At 29.3% G+C, this 21,398-nt stretch overlaps 2 long non-coding RNA genes across 2 annotated transcripts; one reads left to right on the plus strand and one right to left on the minus strand.

The window, feature by feature from the left end:
- Nucleotides 1-497: 497 nt before the first annotated feature.
- Nucleotides 498-21,128, plus strand: LOC143247038 (uncharacterized). The gene is made up of 3 exons (XR_013026324.1): nucleotides 498-1,050; nucleotides 18,822-18,860; nucleotides 19,354-21,128. It is a non-coding gene; the product is annotated as an uncharacterized LOC143247038 (long non-coding RNA).
- Nucleotides 8,031-17,468, minus strand: LOC143247036 (uncharacterized). Its single transcript, XR_013026321.1, has 3 exons — nucleotides 17,222-17,468; nucleotides 9,379-9,527; nucleotides 8,031-8,211 (listed from the first exon to the last, which is right to left on the minus strand). It is a non-coding gene; the product is annotated as an uncharacterized LOC143247036 (long non-coding RNA).
- Nucleotides 21,129-21,398: the final 270 nt, after the last annotated feature.

Raw genomic sequence — 21,398 nt, forward strand, 5'->3', positions numbered from 1 at the left:
TAGAGGGAAAGCAGCTAGTCATCACCACCCACCGCCAACTCTTGAGCTACTCTTTAATTAACGAATAGTGGGATTAACCGTCACTTTATAACGCCCCCACGGCTGGGAGGGCGAGCATGTTTAGCGCGACGCGGGCACAAACCCGCGACCCTCGGATTACGAGTCGCACGCCTTACGCGCTTGGCCAGGCCAGACCAGAAAGCAAAATCAACCAACTAAAGTAAATATATCTCACGAATCAAAAAACCACGAAACCATATACTGCTGTATACCATATATTCCTGACATCAGCAAACAAATAACCAACATTTGGCAAAAATTAGTAACAAAATATGACATTCCAGTTAATACCAAATTTATTCAAAAACCAGGCACAAAACTGAGGTCTATATTATGTAAAAACTACACTGACAAACACTACACCAACATTATTTATAAAATACAATGTGATAACTGCCACGACTTCTATAATGGAGAAACAAGTAGAAAAATGGAAACCAGATTCAAAGAACATAAAAAGTCACCTTCACACGTTTTCGAACACTGCAAGTCAAATAAACACAACATAACCATAGAAAACACTCAAATACTAAATAAAGAAACAAACGCAAAATTAAAGAAGCCTTACTTATACAACAACTTAAACCCAAAATAAACCAATATAAAGGAACGCCTTTATACCTATATTAATATAATAAAATAAATAAAATTATATATTCAAACATCTAATACCGCCCTCTACATTTCGACACTCAGTTACACAACCCCTTTCAAACATGTGGTCAGCTTCCGGTCAGTTACCTCTTTCTTGTGAACCTGATGATGACCGAAGAATGTCGAAACGTTGTTCGCTCTTCTATGTAAAATATTTTCTCAACCCAAACGAGCCGTTTTTCCATATAAATTTGTCAACAAGTGGGTTTCTCGACATCACTGAATGTTGGACGTTTTTATGTTGAAGTAACCCTTTTGCTATAGGCATCCATTACCACACATATCATGAGGATTTTCTTACTGAGTTACTTTCCCAAAATTCAGGTCCTTTCTAAGGTCAGTTTTATGTTACTGGATATGGTAGCATGAGCTTACATACACCCTGTCATTGTAACTTCTACACTGTTATCCAGACACAGTTGAAAGATCAATATAATAAAAATAATAAATTTATATTTGTACATGGTGTGGACAAGAAAAGTGGCCCCCTTGAAAATGCTGTTAATTTGTTATATATTTTAGTGGATAATAGAAAAATGTGTAAAATGCACTTCACAAGATCTGTTCGAATATGATATCAAATAAAGTAACATTTTCAAGGGAGAGGCACTTTTTTGACCTCCCCTTGTATATAAATGTATGATGTTATCAAATTTAAGCTATTTTATATGAGTTATAGTTTGTAGTTATTCTAGAATGAAAAAGGCATTATTTATATTAATTTCCTAATTGTTTATAGTGGTCAAATCTATCAAGCCCATACAGAGTTTCATTAGTAAAATAACAGACAAAACATTAAGTTTTTCTGTACAAAAATGTTTGATAATTATCTGAGGTTATAAAATTTTATATGTGAAATGTGAACATTTTCTGATGCATACAAGTATTTTTAATCTTAAAATCAAAATTACTATGCATGTTAGATAGTCAACATGCTAAAAGAAAATAGGCACAAGAAAAGCATTACTTAAAAAAGTCTTAAAACTAAATAACAAAAAATTTGATATTTTGTGTATGAAAGCTCTAACAGAGTCTGAAGAAGAGAATATTATTTATATAATTTTAACAGGTAAATCTATATAATACTTACCCCAGAGTGACATAAAAACAGCAAAAAATACAGCAGCACCATTGTCAAAAAGATGTGTAATTCTGGCAAAAGTGCATGTCTGTCCTAGTTGTTCAGTTCATATTTACATCCTTTTATGTCACACCGAGGACATAAAATTGTGTCTTTGTAGTACTCACAAACGTCCTTACTGTAAAAAAAAAATGCAATTTTGTTTTAAGTTTATAGAATAAACACAGTACAGCTGAACATTTAAATCAATCATAATGCCACATAAACTAACTGATTAACTGAAATTATGTTTAAATCAATTTGTCACAAAATTATTAAAAATATTTTAAGGTACATTAATGGTTCAAAACATATCAACCAATAAAATTAATGGTTCCAATTATTACTCTTTGCAATTATTCCAGCTACAAATGTCTTGTGTGAAAATAATTAATTAGTTAAACACTGATTAATAACTTACCACATTTCATCAATTACATATCTCTAAGTAACTGATTTATCTGAAGTATAATTTAGAAAATGATCAAACATGAGTTATAAAATAATAAACTGTTTAATAACTCTTTTAACTTTTTTCTCCCTTTATTCATACCTGTGAGCATCACCCATTAAGGTGAAGAACCCATAGAGGAAACACAGCACTCCTACTGCTGAAGCTGGGATCAGCATGCAGGTATAAAATCCCAGCCAAGCAAAGTAGAGGCCTATTTTCACTCCAAAATATTTCCTGAAAAATTGAAAGGAACAAACAATGAAGTGATTCTTATCAAACAAAATATAGTGGATACAATAACTAATGAGGAACTCAAAAAATCCATCCATAAGAACCTTTTTTTTTATAAAGATTTGTCTCAATTTTAAACTCTGACTAGTATGAAAGCAAAGTGATTTTCATGCTAAAATTAATAAAATGTATATGTCTTTAATATTACAGTTTCCAAATTTCATTTGCATAGCTTATAGAATCTTCTAATTGAATATCAAGTTATTTTTGGTAAATATTTATATGTTATGCATTATTGTCTCTACCCTTACATTACATGAGCTTGGGCCATTTGTTTAACCTTGTAACCACACCAAAAAAAAAAAGGAAATAATATTTTTCCTTTCTAAAATCCCTGCAGAGCACAATAAAGCTTATCATTATTTATCCTGACTATCATCAGGCTTGCATCAGTTAAATATGACAACTTCCTATATACTAAGCCTATGTAACAACCCAGGAATCGCCTTGTATACACTTAGTTCAAATCACAGCATAAAATTATGTAATACACACGATCTTCAAAAGTATATACATATATTGCAAATAAATTAATCTATTTCTTCATTCATATATTCTAATGTTACCTAATAAGTATTTTTTTCAGTATTATAACAAACAAAATATGTGCATAAAAAATAACAAAATCTAGTACTTAATTGTGAATGCTGTAATTTCTTTTGTTGTCAAAGACTTAAAGTATTGATAGATGCTAACCCAAATGTTCCATGGGGCTGTTTTTCATTTTTTTCCCAAATTATTTATTAATTTCAAACACACAATTTAGAGCACAAACAATAATAAACACAAAGCATTCAATGTCTTATAATTATTACAATTTAACTGGTTTTCTAACTAAACATTGTGCATCAAAACAATTTCCTTAGCTGGTTAAACTAAACATAGTGAAAGCAGATTTGAATCTATGTTCAGAAAAACTTAAAAGCCATCCTGTGAACGAGATGACATTATACATAAAACAGAATATTAAAAAGTTATTTTCTAATGGATATCAATAATGTAACAGCAAATATCAAAGACAGAAAGAGAGAAAAGTATTTACATTTTTGAAAGACTGCATGTAAGAGAACAGAGCTTTATGGGATGGCTTGGTAACTATAACTTTATGTTATGTACAAGGAAAATCTGCAAGTCTGAAAGCTGTATTCAATTTCAGTCAATCAAATACAAGTGAAAAGATGTCTAAGTTTAGCAATTTTGAACAAACAAGTGCCATCCGCGTGATACAGAAATGTAAGCACTAAGACGTTACAAATTAAAATATTTTCCTTTTGAAATTCAGAAATTAAAACTATATTATATAACAGAAACATCTGATTAACTACATACTAATGCTATTAGATCTACATCTCTTTTGGTTATTACCACATCTTTATTGAATTTTATAGCTCAATAAAAATAATACAATAGCAATACAAGAGAATTCTCTCCCTCCTATCATGACTGACTCTCCTTATATATAATTATTGTATTTAGAATGATCTCTTTCAAAACACAACTAGTATGAATAAAACTCCAACTGTGACTCTAAACATGTCATACACATATAAGATGTTTTTTTGGTAATTTCAATCTTTGGTGAAACTCAAAACTTTTATTAAGTATTTTTTATATTAAATAAATAAATAAAAAGCATTATAACCCTTCAGGCTCAGCAATAAACACAATTCATATCCATTTCTACATCATCAAAAACATTCTAAATGCTGCTCCAACTACGTTTTTCACATACATTATCATCATATCACACATTTCATCTTTACTGTTAATTATACATTAAATATCTAAAAGTATTTTAAACTATGTTGGAGGAACTTAAAATAATATATCATTCATTTCCATAGTAGTCAGTTACTCAGTTAACTAGAATTAGAATAACTTGATTTTAAGGCTCTTGAATGATGTACAAACTACAAGGTCATTGTTAAAGATTTAACATTTTTTCACAGACATGGAAAAAGTACCATTTTAACCTGTTCAAGTTTTATGTAGAACATATGTATCTAGTAATGTAATTATTTTCACATCATTATTTTAAACTTAAGCCTTACCCATTTCAAGATATTCACTAAAAAGACCCAATTCTTCTTGGTTTATTAAGTTGTAGTCACTCTCCCACTGAGTGGGTGCATGGTTTTCATGAGCACACTGACCCTTTTTATGCACTGACCACTTCTTGTAAACCCGTAACAGCCATCTAGATAAATACAAAACATTTTTACCTAGTTTTAAAATAAAAACAGTTTTTTTGTTGACATGAATGTATAAATAGTTTAATTTTACATACAATCTGACTTACTACATGTTTGACTGAACATTAATAAACTACAAATCTTGAACATACCAAAATCCCTTTTTGAAAAAAAAAAAGTACAACACAGTTCTTATGTCCCAAAATGAGCCAACTGTCATAGAAAATGTTCTTACATGAAATTATTACAATAAATGTCTATTTTAACTAAAAAACTTACGGAACACCCATTTCCACCACGGCGTTAATGAACTGCTTCCCTGCCACAATTATAGCTAACTGCAAAGAGAGTTCAAACAAACACCCTCCTGTTCCACACTAGAAAGAAATGTAGAAAAACAGTTTCAAAATTACTGTAGCAATACCACTTTAAAAAATATCTCAGAAAGGACACAAGACTGAAAAGTACCAAAAAGTTTTTTTGGTAATTTCAATCTTTAGGTAAAACTCAAAACTTTTACCAAGTGATTTTTTATATGAAATAAATAAATTCTGTCCAGGAAATTATTAACACTCACTTGATGTCATCAAGGGGTTGCTTTTTAAATATTGTTGAAAACGAAGCCCAGTTGTTTAATAACCATTTCCTGGGAGCTTTGTCATTCTGAAGAATGACATTCCCCCTAATCAAAATTAATCATCTCATCAAAATAAATTATCAACATAACCATTATTTTACTGATACAGTAAGTGAAATATCTCCAAGTCTAATGACAAGTAATATTCATTTGTTCATTTCTATCAAGACATCTTGAATGAGCTGTACAATATATTGTCCAAATAAAAAAGCACACACACCTCCAATACTAATAGTGGGTTACAGTCTAAGAGCAGAATTAACTGACTTCTTTCCAAACTGTTTATTATCAAATGACTATGTATATTGTATCACAACACAAAACATCATGTTTTTACCTGTTACAATGCAAACTATACAGGACTGACCTAAACATTAGGGAAAGTTGCTTACTTTCTACATAAAATACAGAGTGGATCACAGCTGAAATTATTTAAATTAACTGTGCATTGGTTTCCACTTCTGTGTGATTGTATCAGGAATACCCAGGGTTACAAAGATTTTATTTGTTTCGATTAAGACTTCTTGAACTCACATTTTTCTAACATCATAATCATACTGTTCTCATAACATCTTTAGTTTTTCACCTATGTTCTGCTATGTCTTTATTCATCAGTTAATCTGTCGATATTACAACTTCCTAAGCTTTAGACAGGAGACAGTGGTTCTATGTACAGGCAGTAAAACCATAAAATTAAAAGAAGAGTATGGGGAGATGCTAAGTTGAAACTTTGAAGAAAATAGAAAACCTAGCATTCAGAGAGGAAAAAACATGTTTGTTCATTATATTTCATATTTTTCAGTTTCTCATTTCACTGCACATTGGTAATTTCATTTCTATTAGTATTACGGTTGAAAAAATAGTAGACAAAATATAAAGTTTTGCCAGAAAAATATCTTTCAAAAGAAGTATTTTTTTTACTTTATCGCATGGAAACTTTAAATCAGACTGATTCATTTTGGACTTTGGAAATTCACAGACAGATCTTTATGAGAAATATTGATTACTTGTGTACAATACAGTTATGGCTATTAATTTTTATATTTATGAATATTATTCAGCACAATTAATTTTAGGACTAAAACTTAATCTAGTTGAAACTTATGAGATATTATCAAGTGTTAATAAGCAAAGGTAGCCAATCAATCAGTACATTCTAATAATTATAGCTTCTTGTTTTCTGTGTATTAACTTATGAATATTAAACACTTCTTGTCAGTTTGCTATATAAAATTAGATTCATTAACTGTTCACATCATGTGATAAATAACAGAACTTCTAGTACACATTAACAGTCTTATGTCAAACTACATTAAAAAATACAAGTCTCTAAATTTAAATTGTAAAGTTTAATATGACATAAAAGTTCAGGTGGACATTCCATCTTGGGATTTTATATATACATGAGAAACTAAATCAGCAGCTGGTCAGTACAAGGTCAAAACAAAATATAATGATGATAAGTACAAATCATTATAACCCAAATGGTATTTTAAGACACAGATATTTAAATGTTAGCCCTAAAATACACACTGTAACTTTTAATTAACAGATTTCTTAACATTATTTCTACTAAATATTTGTGGGCTATCTGTGCTAGATGTCCCTAATTTAGACTAGAAGGAAGGCAGCTAGTCATCACTGCCCACCATTAACTCTTGATCTACTCTTTTACCGATAATAGTGGGATTGACTGTTACACTATAATGCCTCCACAGTTGAAAGACAAGCATGTTTGGTGTGACAGGAATTTAAATCTGCAACCCTCGGACTGTGATTCAAGTGCCCTGTCCATCTGACCATGCTGGACTAAATAATTTAAGGATATATCAGTAAATCAAAAAAGGTAAGCTATGCAAATTTCAGATTCTTACTTGTAATTATGTTTAGTTCATGTTTCTATCTTAATGTAAATTTTAGTAGCTTACTGTTCCTGTTAGTAAATCCTAACATGATATGGAAAAGTTACATCTTACAACGTTTGTTATGTTACTTTTCAAAATTTAGAAGTTAAAACTGATTGGCCAAAAAATAAAAGTGAACTAAAAACTAAATTTATTAACATAGATTCTCCATAAAAGTGTGTGATTCATTTTTGTGTACAACACGGTAGGCGGTTGTAGAACGAGCACTTTGAATCACTCACAGAAGAGGTCGCAGCAAAAGAGTAAACAATTTATGAAAGCTAATTTGTACTCAAAACTGAAATTTGTATCACCACTTGCATATGATGGTACTTTGTGTAAAACTTTTTTAAAAGTAAACATGATGAACTACCTTTTAGAATAGTTGAAAGACTTACAGAAATTATTACAAAAGTCAATTTAAAAAGTTTGCTTTGTTTGGAAACTTTTTTTATACTTTTAGCACCTCTCAGAAAAAGCTACCTACATGCATATTAAGTATTATAAACTCATCACTAAATGTTATCATTTTGAAATACAAGGAAAAACATACAAGTATGATACATAAATGAATTTCATATTTTATAAAAGTAATTGAAAAAATTCAGTTTTCTCTCCCAGATTATCTAATGACTCAGTTCATAATGAAGAAATTTATTTTCAAAAAGTATAAATTTAGCTTATGAATTTTTTTTCAGTAATTCTGATGCACAGTAAATTATACAGAAAGGAAACTAAATACATATTATGTTAAAATATATTGTGATTTTTTTTTTCACTTGCCAAATGCATAAGATTCTTCGTTATTAGAGAATCTCTTCCGTTTTAAAATAAATTCCACAATTTGGGAACGTTGGGCTGAATTAAAGAATTCTTCTTTCTTCTCTGGAACATCAAATCTTAAACAAGACCAGTAAAAATAACTTTTACACAAATATGTAAATATGAACAAATTATTTTTGAAATTACAAACCTCTTTCATCTGTTAGAACAACAAGTCACATTTACAAAGTAATTAACTATTAGAGTGCCTTAAGATGTATAACACATTAAATAATAATACAGATGTAGTGACACGACAATACTTTTTTCTTACTGGAAACCTGTACTGGGCCAGTAAAGGATGTTATGATTTATGTTATTGATTGTATTCTGATGTGACATTACATGCACTATTATATAGATCTTACTTGTCAATCTAAAATGTTTAATATAGAAGCTGATGAACCATACAGGTTTAATAATAAATACAAATCCTTTGTTGAATCTAAAATCCTTTCTAACAAACTTTACAAATAAAAAAAGGATAATTTTGATTTATTTTAATGGTTACAAGATTGGTCATACTGACAAACCTCATACAGTTTGGGTAGAATAATACAAAATACAGTCTAGTTTTACTTACTAAAATGTTTTAAGTTTATTTATGATGTTTAAATTTCAATTTCAGAGGATTTAAGTGTTTTTAATCTACATGATAATCACTTTGCACCCACAGGAGTCAATTTTCTGATTCCACATATTCACAGACTCTTGCAGTGAAAAAGACTTCATTATAAATTATGTTTTTCACAACAAATGATTTAATGATTATTCACAGTTGATGAAATTTTTATAAAGATACAAAAAACGTATTAGAACTTATTGTGGTGAAACTATAACGATAAATTTGGGGTCACAAATTTGGCAGATTCAACCAAGCCCATAGTGAAAAGAAATGATCGTAATGGTTTGACTCACTATCTGTTGGTTATGGGTTCAAATCCCTGTTGTCCCCAAACATGTTCATACTTTTACCCATTGGGATGTTGTAACATTAAAATCCATTACACTCTTTGTTGATAAAAAGAGTAGGTAGTAGGTGATACTAACTAGCTGTCTTCCCTTTGGTATGTCACTGGTAAATTAGGGATGGCTAATGCAGTTAGTCCTTAAGTTGCTTTGGCCAAAATACAAAACTAACCAAACATAAAAAATATTAAAACACTCAATGTACAGAATATCACCTGACTAAAATCACAAAGATTTATAGCAAATAAAATTCAAAAGCCCAAACGTGTACTTACAAGTATTCCCTAGCTCTTCTATATTCAGTTGTAAACTGTTGCCTCTTTGATGTTTTGGAGGCAAAGAGGTTTGAAATTGAATGGCAAACACCACTTATACCTCTTTTTAATTTTTTTTCATCACCCCTTGAATACTGAAACTCTGGTACCTGAAAGAAATACAAAAATAACCTTTTTAAACTGGTGTATGATTTTAGAAATGCTGAACTCCTCAAAAATACATGTGAAACGTATAACAAATTTATCACAACATAATTTATAACCAGTAGAAAATCTGTTGAAAAACTGATACTATTCTTCAAAAGAGAGAGAGAGAAAGGAAGGAAAATATAATATCACAATAATTTATGTTTGAAGCAGGATATACCCAGTTTGTCATTGAGAAAATATCTCACTGTCTCTGGCTCTCTAATTAGCTAAATTTATCAATTATCTGTAAGATCATATAGGATGAATCATACTTTAATCAATTATTTGTATCCTAGACTTTCTATTGGTTATAAATTTAATAGGACATAGCCTCAGAAAAATGTATCAGCAATTTGTAAATTTGAGCAAGTTGAAGGCGGGTGTGGCAAGAAGTTCTTCCATCTTCATTGGTTGCTTTGTAGTTCCATATGATTGAAGGATATAAGATAAAGATTTAAAAGATTAATGACATTTCACATAACATTTCATAGTTTAAGGGGAAAGTTCAAAAGAGGTAATAACTGAAGAACAAATATTCAAATTCTTACACTAGGGTAATTTAAAATTGTTTTTAAATATTTTCTTATATTATTAAGAACTAAAAAGAATTTATAGATTAAAAGCTGCATTAACATCTATGGTTTGTTGTCAAGTTTTTTCGTACATCATGGTAGTTAAGTAGTTTAATTATATTTTGAATGTAACTTAATAAAACGTCATGACACGTTAGTTTAACCAGCCCGTGTGCTAAGAGTTCATACATCCCAAGTGTCTTGTTTGGATCGTGAAAGGTATCAACCAATGTACTTATAGTTTTATTTAGACTGTACTCTGTCCTTAAATACAAAATGATTAGCAAGTGTACTGTAAGTGATTCCAGTGCCAGCGGTAAGCCAAAAAACTGCGAGAAAAGCCTTCTCAGTAACAACAAAACTGGAAACCATCAAGAAGTTTGTGAAAGCCAGAGACTTACTAAAACTCCAAAGCATTTAAGTTCTCACCATCAACTACAGCAACTATCAAGAAAGAGAAAATTATCCAAAATGCTGAGTCTTCCACACCTGCACCTGTTAAGTTACTAAATTGGTATTGCCCGAAGATAATGGATAGCAAAGGCTGACTTGACAGATTAAGAAAAAAAAAGAGCATAATTTACACAGCCTATAGGTGGTAAGTGCTGACAAGGAAGCAACATCAATATGCCCACCAGTTTTAAAAGATATTATTGAACAAAGAGGATATATGACCCATCAGGTTTTCAACATTTGAGAGACTGATCTATATTGGAAGAAGATGCCAGACAGAACAGGTTTAAACAACAAAAACAATTTTTGAGGATTTGTTTACAACTTTTTCTGCCCTGCAGTAGAGAGATGTTTTTCTATGGAAAATGCTTCCCATAAATCACTAGTGGTTGATGACAAATCACCCTAACAACCTAATTTACATATCAACAAACATTTCTGTGGAGTTTCTTCCTCCAAACACCACTTCTTTGATCCAACCTATAAATCAATACATCATAGCTTCTTTTAAAGCATATTACTTATGACAAATCTTCAGATAAATGATTAGAGGCAGTGGACAGCAACAGAAACACCTAGATCAGAAGTTTCTGGAAACCATTCAACATCAAGAACGTAAAGAGGTTACAACCTCCAATATGAATGCAGTTTGGAAAAAAAAACTGGCTAAAACGTGTGCACAATTTTCAACCTCTTGTTAAACAAAAATCACATCAGTTTGAATTTTAGTGGAATCGAAGAGCAACTCATCAATGACTTACTGAAATCATACTATAAACAAATGACCAATGAAGAACTGATAAAACACTGACCAAAATTGGCTGCTTATGAATAGAAAGACAACTAAGAACCAGAATAACAACTGTTTTTAAAACAGAAAATGTTGCCAAATTGATTTTTACTATTTTATCAAACTGTCAAAATCCAGACCAAAATTGTGATTGAAGCCTTAATTAAGCAATGTCGAAAATGCCCTAATCTTGTATAAAGAACTTTATAGAGATAAAAAGTGAGCATGCTAGACAAACAGCATTGACAGCATTCTTCAATCAGTCTATACCACTGCTTCCTAGCCACGATGATGTTGACACTCCCACAAGGTCCGGCATGGCCAAGTTGTTAAGGCACTTGACTCGTAATCTGAGGGTCGCAAGTTCAAATCCCCATCATACCAAACATGCTCACTACTTCAGTGGTGGGGGCATTATAATGTGACAGCCAATCCCATTATCTGTTCATAAAAGAGTAGCCCAAGAGTTGGCAGTGGGTGATAACTAGCTGCCTTTCCTCTAGTCTTACACTACTAAACTTGGGACAGCTAGCACAGATAGCCCTCATGCAGCTTTGTTTAAAATTTAAAAAAACAACAACATTTGATTATAGTAATAATTATACCATTACACCATTTTCTTTTAATTAAAATGTAAATATATCATTCATAAATAATTTCAATATATTTTACAAACTACAGGAATTAATACTCAATGTTAGATGTTTCTATGATAATATTTTCCATCAAAGTTATCACGGTTTTTAAACAGACAAATTCTAACAAGCTATGTATTTTTACTTAACAAATACAGGAAATAACTAAAGGAATTAATTTCACAAGTTTCAGATTTATATTTCTTCCAACTTCAATATTTTACACAATAAATCTTAGTAAGAAAGACTATAATAAAACTTTGCATATTAGTTGTGTTTGTGAAAGTCATGATCAGAGTTCTAAACACTATCAAACATATCTGCCAGAATTCACTTTGGGAAAAGAAAAAAAAATCAAAGCATATTATTCTATATTAACAAATAACACTTTGGTTAAACAACATTACAAGATTTCACAGACAACACAACAATCAAACATATCTGCCAGAATTCACTTTGGGAAAAGAAAAAAAAATCAAAGCATATTATTCTATATTAACAAATAACACTTTGGTTAAACAACATTACAAGATTTCACAGACAGAGCTCATATGCTCACTCTAATGTTTCACAAATGATGTTTCCCCTATCACAAGGCAAACACCATATTTTTTCAACATTGTTAGAAATCCAATAATCTTTTTTGCCACCAATAACACGAGTAACAGTTTTACAAAATAATAAAACTTTTTAAAAATATTTCACACATCATGCAACAGATTTACTGTTATGCATTTGTTCTGATGCCTACATTTCTTTCAATTTGATGTTTGTAGTGTATATTGTTGGATGTGTATCATGCAAGTCCCAGCTGTTTTCTAACTTTGTAGAAGATTCTTGAGAGTAAGAATCAACAATATTTGTTTTACAAAAATGATTACACATCTTTAAAAATGGTTTAACATTCAAGAATATCTCGTTAAACCACATAAATCGATGCACCAAAAGGCAGAACAATTTTTTTTATCACTACAATCAGTGTAGCACAAGCCACAGAAGCTATAATCGTGATTAATGCTTATTAATCAGAAAACTATAGAATTTGATCAGGAATGTTTACAAATACTGAACATCACAACCTGTTTAACTTCAGTGAATTAAGTTATGGCATTAGTATATTTACAAGGACATTAAATATTTTTGTGTGTGTCAATCTTGTTGACAAATGACATAAATTTAATACATATCAACATTTAAATTAAAATTTCCAGTTGTTTGAAATTGTAATACATTATGTACGTAACATAATAAGTTGGAGACTGATCTGAGATAAATTACAATACATAACAATCAACAATATAATTTCTCTAAAATTAATTTTAAGGTAATAATGAATCACTGTTATATTGCAGCCACAATTAGCTTTACTTCTCTTTAATATCTTACTATATGATTAAAGCATGTTCTTTGCATGGTGTATTATTACAGTATTAACAGTAATTTTTGTTATAGTAAATGTATTTACCATCAGTGTTACATCTTGTTCTTAGTCATAATAATAATAATGATGTCAGCTTTCCAGCTACTTCTTATAGTTTGACTTTATTCATTACTTCCTGTACTTACACATTACATCAATAAAGATATAATCAAACACACATGTGCAGCCACAGTGAAGTAATGTTCTTGTTATCAGAGTGTTTTTATTTGAAACTATGTTCTGCAATAAAGAAATAGTTCTTGCATAAACTTTAGTTATTTTCTAATTTATTGAATCTTGAATGCACAAAGTGGAGAATTGTTTTATGGATTTTGTGGTACCAGTACTAGTTAGTTTGTTCTATAAATCTATTTTTATTAGCACTAGTTTTGTCATGACATTTTAATCATAAAAATTAATTTATATTGCTAGTTTATTATACGGAATTAAGCCTATCCTAAATCACCTAAGCTAATTATTATCATGAGGTTTTACTGGAATTACAGCCAAGAATATCACTAACAAACAACAATACTCAACTGACAACAACAAAGAGATAACAAGCAAAAATGTAAAACCATATATTTAATCAGCAATATCTATTACTGAGTTAATTTTCATCTGTTTTATGTGGATAGCTGCCCTGTATCAGATATTCAAATTAATTACATAATGGTCTTGACTTTGTTGTAGCCTTCTGTTAAAATATTGTATCACAACAATAGTTTTTATCACACCAACTCCACATTATACTATTGACATCCTCCTATCGTCCCTTCCTTGTAAACAGTGATGATGTAACATTGAATAAGTTCCCACCAGTTGAATGTATTATGTTACACAGCAATTAGGGATGGTACAAGGAGTGACAGTGGTCTTTAGAATAATGTTGACTCTTTTTATCATTATCATATATATATACCATATGTTTCAGCAAGAAAAAAACATGAAGTCAAGCTTATCATTTGATACATCACTTTTCACCAAATTAGAGCAGTTTATTGGAAATCAGCTCCCCTCATCAGTAACCCCAGAAAAGGGCAAAGTAGAAAACTAAACTCCTTGTAGTAGGGGACTGTAATTTATATGACTGAATTTTCCTTTATTCACCACAATACACCTACATTTGTAAACATATTTAAAGAATATAAGTGGTATTTAGCACTAGTTGCTTCAGAATGAATGAAAGTCATTGCAGTAAAAAAAAATAATGCTTAAGTGCAAATATAATGAGTTATCTCCTTAATCACACTTTAAGAGAAAGATCTGCATGTTAATGCTCTAGTATGATGAGACAGATTTGAGTTACAGCACTGTACGTAAAATGATTAACTTTTACACATTTGGTTTATGGCAAATCAATGGTCCTTTGACAATATTAAATGTCATGAGTATACTTACAGAACAGACTCAAGAATGTTTGTCAAAGCCCTTTATGAAGAAGAATATTGATACGGAATGTTTTTAATGAAACACAGTTTAAATAATTTGGCAGTGCAACACAGCTGTGAAAGGATTTACTGAATATACTCGAGAAATACATCACAGTCCTCTGTGAGAAAAGATGTTTATACAGAATATTTAGAGAAGCAAAACAATTTAAAACCTTTTAAGAGCCATGAAAGAATTTGCAAGAATACATTCAAAAACAGTAACAAGCTTCAAAACCACATCCCAAACAAGTACAGAGCAAACTTAAAAATTTGGCTTAGGAAAATGTACCCTTCTACTCTAAAGATAATAAACAATGATATGAAGTTCATGAAAGTTTAAAAGTATTCAGCCATACCACAAAATCAATGTCTAATTACATGCAAAAGATGCAGTAATGCTGGAATTAAAGCAATTCCATTCAATAACATACCCATTATGTCCTTTAATTCAGAACCAATAATCACCATAAACTAAGTTTTTGAAAGCCAATGTCCACAGCTTCATCTGTTATTAATAAAAGCTTTCTACTTGTCAAAAATAAATCATATACAAACAAACTTAGCATAGATGCTACATTAAGAGTTTTTTATCTCAAATCTATCCATATCTTAAATCATGGCTTTATATTGTTTTACATAACTTAGGTGGCCAGTAGTTGTTGATTCAGCATTATAAAGGTTGTATTAAGTGTTGTAATAACAGTAAAGAAAAAAATGACAACATTTCAATTATTTGAAACACTTCTCAAATATATTAATATAATTATATTTATTTTTATACATTCTTGTTCTAAGGAAGACATTTATAGGCACCGAAATTTTAAATTTTGCATCCAAAATTTACATTAATCTCTAAAATGAAAGGACAGCAAGAAAGAACACTTTTTCTAACTTATGATTCATCAGAATTCACGTATATCAGTATTTTATGCTCTATCTGACGTGTAATATTTCAGTATTGATGTATACAAAATATCAAAGGAATAGTATAACAACACGATCATTTTCAAAATAATACAAGAATGTTATAATTATCATTTTAATCCAAACAAAAATGCACAAATTTTGCCAAACATTTTGAAAATTATTTCAAACTGTCACTGCTATAGTTGTTATACAATCAGTAGTTAAGTTTTATAGCTGACAACTGTGTGCAAAAAATTGTGGAACAAATAAAACTTGTTAATATTACACAAAAAGTAATTGATCCTGTTATGTATATGAAAAAAAATTAGCAAACTATAATAGCTGTGATATATCTTTCACAATTCATAAGTTAGTACTGTTCCATTGACCTCTTCATTACACATACATTTAACACTAAGATATCTCAGAAGCAGCAAAGACTGGGAATATAACCACTATGTGGAATTTCATGAAGAAATTTTTCATGTCACATTAAACTGTAAATTTTTCTTAATTAGTTTGTTATAGATTCCAAATTAAAAATATGTAAAAACAGGATTTTAAATCCATCTTTTGTATGTAACATTTCTGTGCCAACACAAACATTTTTTCAACACAAGGATTTATCAACTAGGATGGATGTGATGGTAGACAAAAAAAAACCTATCCAAATATGTAATATTTCTTTTCTACAAAATGCAACGTTTAAGACATAAATTATTTCAACTCCCTTGATATGTTGCTTTAAAATTATCTCTTCACAAATGTCTGTAAATGCTCAGAATTTATTTGCATTTTACTTTACTAAATCCAAAAATGAGAAAATCAAAAGCTGTTCTCTTCTTAACACCCTTAGCAGCCTTTCAGTGTAATCACAAAATCAAATTAAAGAACTACTTCCAGTGGTGGATTTACAACATGTAGTGTCACACAGCTGTTGAACATCATTTAAGAAGGAACATCATACTGAGTTTTATGGTCATGCAAAGGAAACAAACTTACTTAACACATTCCACCAGACAAAAAGGGAAATCCATGAATTTACAAAGAAATAATTGTATAACAACTAAATACAGTAATAGTATAATAACTTTAGCTCTGATTAATAATATCAGTGATGCAATGTTTCGTTTGAAGATACTTTTTTATTCACATCATAAATATACTTAACTTGTGTAAATTAATTAATTTATTTAATATTTTTTAGTTCAAACTTGCATATAGTTGAAGAGAATTTGAAGTAGAATATACAAAGTTGAAAAAGAATAATTACATAAATATTTGGTTATAATTAATATAGTACAAGTTTTCAACATAATTCTAAATACTGGTAAAACTTCCATCACATTTTTGTCAGTCTCATAAAAAAGCTAACATATCTTTACAAATCAATGAGCAAATACTCCTTGTAAACTGTATAACAAGCTATCACTAAATCATCTTACCTCCTTCATCGGCATTTTCATCTTTATTATTTCAGCATATCGGGTTAAAACTTCCCATGGGGCACGAATTTTCACAAAGTTTACACCAACTGAGTACTATTGAAACATAAAAAATAAGATGTAACCTTACTGAGGTTTTCTTATTATATATTTTCAATTCAAATGGTATTGTGAGTAAAAATATAAATAAATATATGGTTTAAAACATATTTCACACAATTCAAAAAGTTTGAAAATTTTAAGATAATAGTCCAAAAATATGTTTTTCAGTAATATAAATAACTTTTTTTCATATTTTAACACTCTTACCACGAGCTCAGTGAAATCAACTTGGTTTGTGGCCCCAAACTGACCTTTAGTTTTCATATTGTTACTTAATGTTTTATGTATTTTTGAAATTTCACAAGTTTTCAGTAAACATTACCAGATTTTTGTATACAAACACCAGAAAGAAATCAAAGTATTGACTGCTCCAAGTGGTTATTACATAAGATAAAAAATAATTTCCTTCATCTGAAAATTATCAAATTTCATTTGTGTAATCTCCAAAACTTCTTGAATAAATATCAAAAGTTTATCTCAGTAAAACTTCATATTCTATCTTCTATTTTCTCTACCCTAATTCTCTATGCATTTGTTCAGTTTGACACTCCTCATAAACACCATGATAAAAAAAGGAAACAAAATTATCATTATGTTCTTTCCATAATGACTGCAAATTGTAACAGGAAACTATAATTTTATCATAAGTAGCTTAAATATTGTAATAATATAATTTCTACTAAAATATTTTTGTTTTATTGCTCTTTGAACTGTGTCTAACTAATAATCCCACCACAAAAGTTGAAAATCCCATGACAAAGTGTATCATATATTACATGATCAAATAATGTAACTCATGAACTGCTCACAAGCATACCTTGTGAAGCATTTGTAGTACCATTGTTATTTTTCTTTATCTTACCTAATTAAACCTCCTTCAATTTAATAAGTATCTACTTTTTTACATTTTATTTACTTTCATTATAATGAAAAAAAATAGATGTGTAAAACAAAAAATTACAGTACTTCACTGGATCTTCAATTTTTTTGTTTTTGACAAAATTTAAGCCCAGTGTTTTGTATTAGTGGTATAAACAGGCTAAAAATTTTTGATTTGTTTAATTAATGCACTTACATACACAAAATAATAAAACATGGAAAACAAACAATCTCATGCAACTATCACAATTTCTCTGGCTTTCCACCTATGAGATAAAATTTCAGCTAAGCTCATCAAAATATTTCACATGGAAATAACGTTTGAACTGGAGGGAAAATAAACAATTCTCTGTAGAAAAAAACGAAGTAATATAATATATAATTTGTTAGATTAAATCTTTAACTTTTTATTGCATATAAATAAATATAGTTTATGACATCAGAAAGAACTACTGGTAATTTGTGAAAGAAAGAATGTGAGAAGCAGGTGTGGTAAGTGGGTCTGATTTTCTTATTTATGGCTCTGTAAATTAATTATATTGAAAGCTTTAAAAATATGCTTTGCTTGAGCAATAACTATGTTACAACAAATAATTTCTACCACATCTTCTACTTTTAGGAGAAGAAAATAAATAAGAGAAGAGACAAGAACTAGATGGTAAATTACACAATTTTCATACTATGGGAGTTTGAGGATTTTTTTAAAGTATTTCCTTCTAAACTGAAGAATTTAAAACTTATGTAATATTAATATTTTAATTATTAAACATCCTTTGATGTCATGTTTATTCATATACAATGATATTAAAGTGAGATAGTTACACTTTAAATATAACTGTGAAAATGTGACATAAGCCCTACGACCTATCCTCAGGATGAGGATTAACCAATTTACCACAAGCTGTATTAAATTTATTTTTAATTAATTTTGAAACAGCCTATAAAAGGTCTCAAAAGGAGAAAAGTTAAATTCTCTAATCACATCATGTAATTACTTTATTATTTAAAGTCAGCTCTGGCTCTATATTTTAATACATTAAAGAATTGATTAAATAAAATATGAATATCATGGTTCATACAGTAAAATATGTTTCTAGTGTGGTTTCTACATCATTTTTTGTATATATGAGTATAATATTTGTTTGTTTTAGAGCAAAGCAACATTGAGCTATCTGCTGTGTCCACCATAGGGAATTCAACCCTGGATTTTAGTGTTATCACTAAACTTATCACTATCCCACCAGGGGAGCAAAAGCAAGAATGAGCAATATGTGATTTCTTTAATATACTTTTGTCAAATATTATTAAGTTAAAACCCGTTTTGTGGTAAAAATTCATTTCCACAGCAAACAGAGTATATACAACTTAATATATTAATTTAAGCTTAACCTGTATCTTCTTAGCCCAATAAACCCTATAAAATATTATTAGGATTATAAGTAAAATTATTAATAAAAACAGGTGTACCTAACTCTTCACATAATCATTGTAAATATTTTTGTGATACAGTATACCATTAGATAGACCAGTGTATCAAGCTAGTTACATAATTTGTTGATCTATGCACAAAGCTATCTTTTATCTTAAGTAATTACTAAAAACAAATGTTATACTAATAATTATACCACTAGCTTTAAATATTTCATGTGAATAAACTCTTGAAATGAATACTTTTTTTTCTGAGTACTGGTAGTTTGTTAAATATATAATGAACTATTTAAAGTTAACAACTAAAGAAAAGGAATATTTTTGTGATATAAATAAAAACAAGTCTGAAGAAAGACACATTAAAAACACCACAACAATGAAAGATACAGCAAAATAACAGCTTTGCAAATAAGCAAAAACTTTGAAGACTTGCATTTATTACTTTAACTACATGATATGAAAATAAATCTTGTAACCAAACACAAAATGTTACTTTAATTAAATTTTAATTTTTTATAATAAATATTATGTTTCGTACTTTATTTTCTTATGTAAAACAAACACCTGAACCATCTGTTAACAATTCATCATGAAATAACAGATATGTAATGAAAAAACAACATTTACTTGATGAACATGTTCCAGTTCAAGCCCTTCGTCCTCCAAATTGGTTTCAAAAACTCATCTGATATTCTCATGAGGACCACTGTCCTTTTCTGAAGATGGCTTGTAAACCAACACAAAGTCAGTTTGATGGTGTTCATCATCAAACAGAGAAGGTTCCTAGTTAATACAATTCCAAAATTTTGTAATTCTAATTAGGTTTTTATTTCATCCAAACAAAATCATTATTGGTTTGTCTGAATGTTTTGTTTCTTGTTCATAATGAAAATAATTTAATATATACATATACACTTGATCTTTATTCATCTATCAAAAATGAATCTGTATTTATAAAAAATTATTAATAGGCTTCTAAAGAGTACATAAACATATTTACTGAAATACCCTAGTGACAGTTTGTAATTTCTGTACATGTAAAGCTCACGAGTTGCATAAATGAATAGGTTTTCTTACCACAGAACATGGGGAAACCTCCCCTAAACTTACTCCCACCCCAAAAAAATTCTTTCAAAATTTAAGGGTTTTATTTCTAAATGATAACTTTTGTAATAAAAAATAAGGGGCCCTTAAAACAGGACCATTTTAAACATACTTCTAAAAAAGATCTTTAGATATAAAACCAGACAATGTTTATAGACATAGTGTGTCTTTAGCACAGGAATCTTTTGCACCACAGAACTCACCAAATACAATTCTTCCCCTCGAGAAAAAGATTTTGAAAGAAAATCTTCTTTAAATGTTACAGAATAGTTTATGATTTTGAAAAAAAAAAAGCATTTAATTTCAGTTATTGATACAAAAAAAATTACATTATGTACATTAAACCTGTAATATCAATTCCCTTGATAAAAAACAAGACATGTTATATACACAAACGGGCACAGTAAATATTTATATTATTAATAAATATACAAAATTTAATCATATCAAAATTACACTAGTGTTCTATATATATGTATATAAAATGCTGGAAAGAATCAAGCCAACTTAAGGTGTATATAAGACACATTTATTCCACCATTCAATACCTCAATTATTGAACTACTTAAATCACATGACAGTTGTACATTAAAAACTGTTTATAAGATTTGATTTTTTTACATACACCATTAGAACTTTAAAATACAAGAAATTTGAATATTTG

Source organism: Tachypleus tridentatus, chromosome 3 (assembly GCF_004210375.1).
Source record: "Tachypleus tridentatus isolate NWPU-2018 chromosome 3, ASM421037v1, whole genome shotgun sequence".
Taxonomy (NCBI): Eukaryota; Metazoa; Arthropoda; class Merostomata; order Xiphosura; family Limulidae; genus Tachypleus; species Tachypleus tridentatus.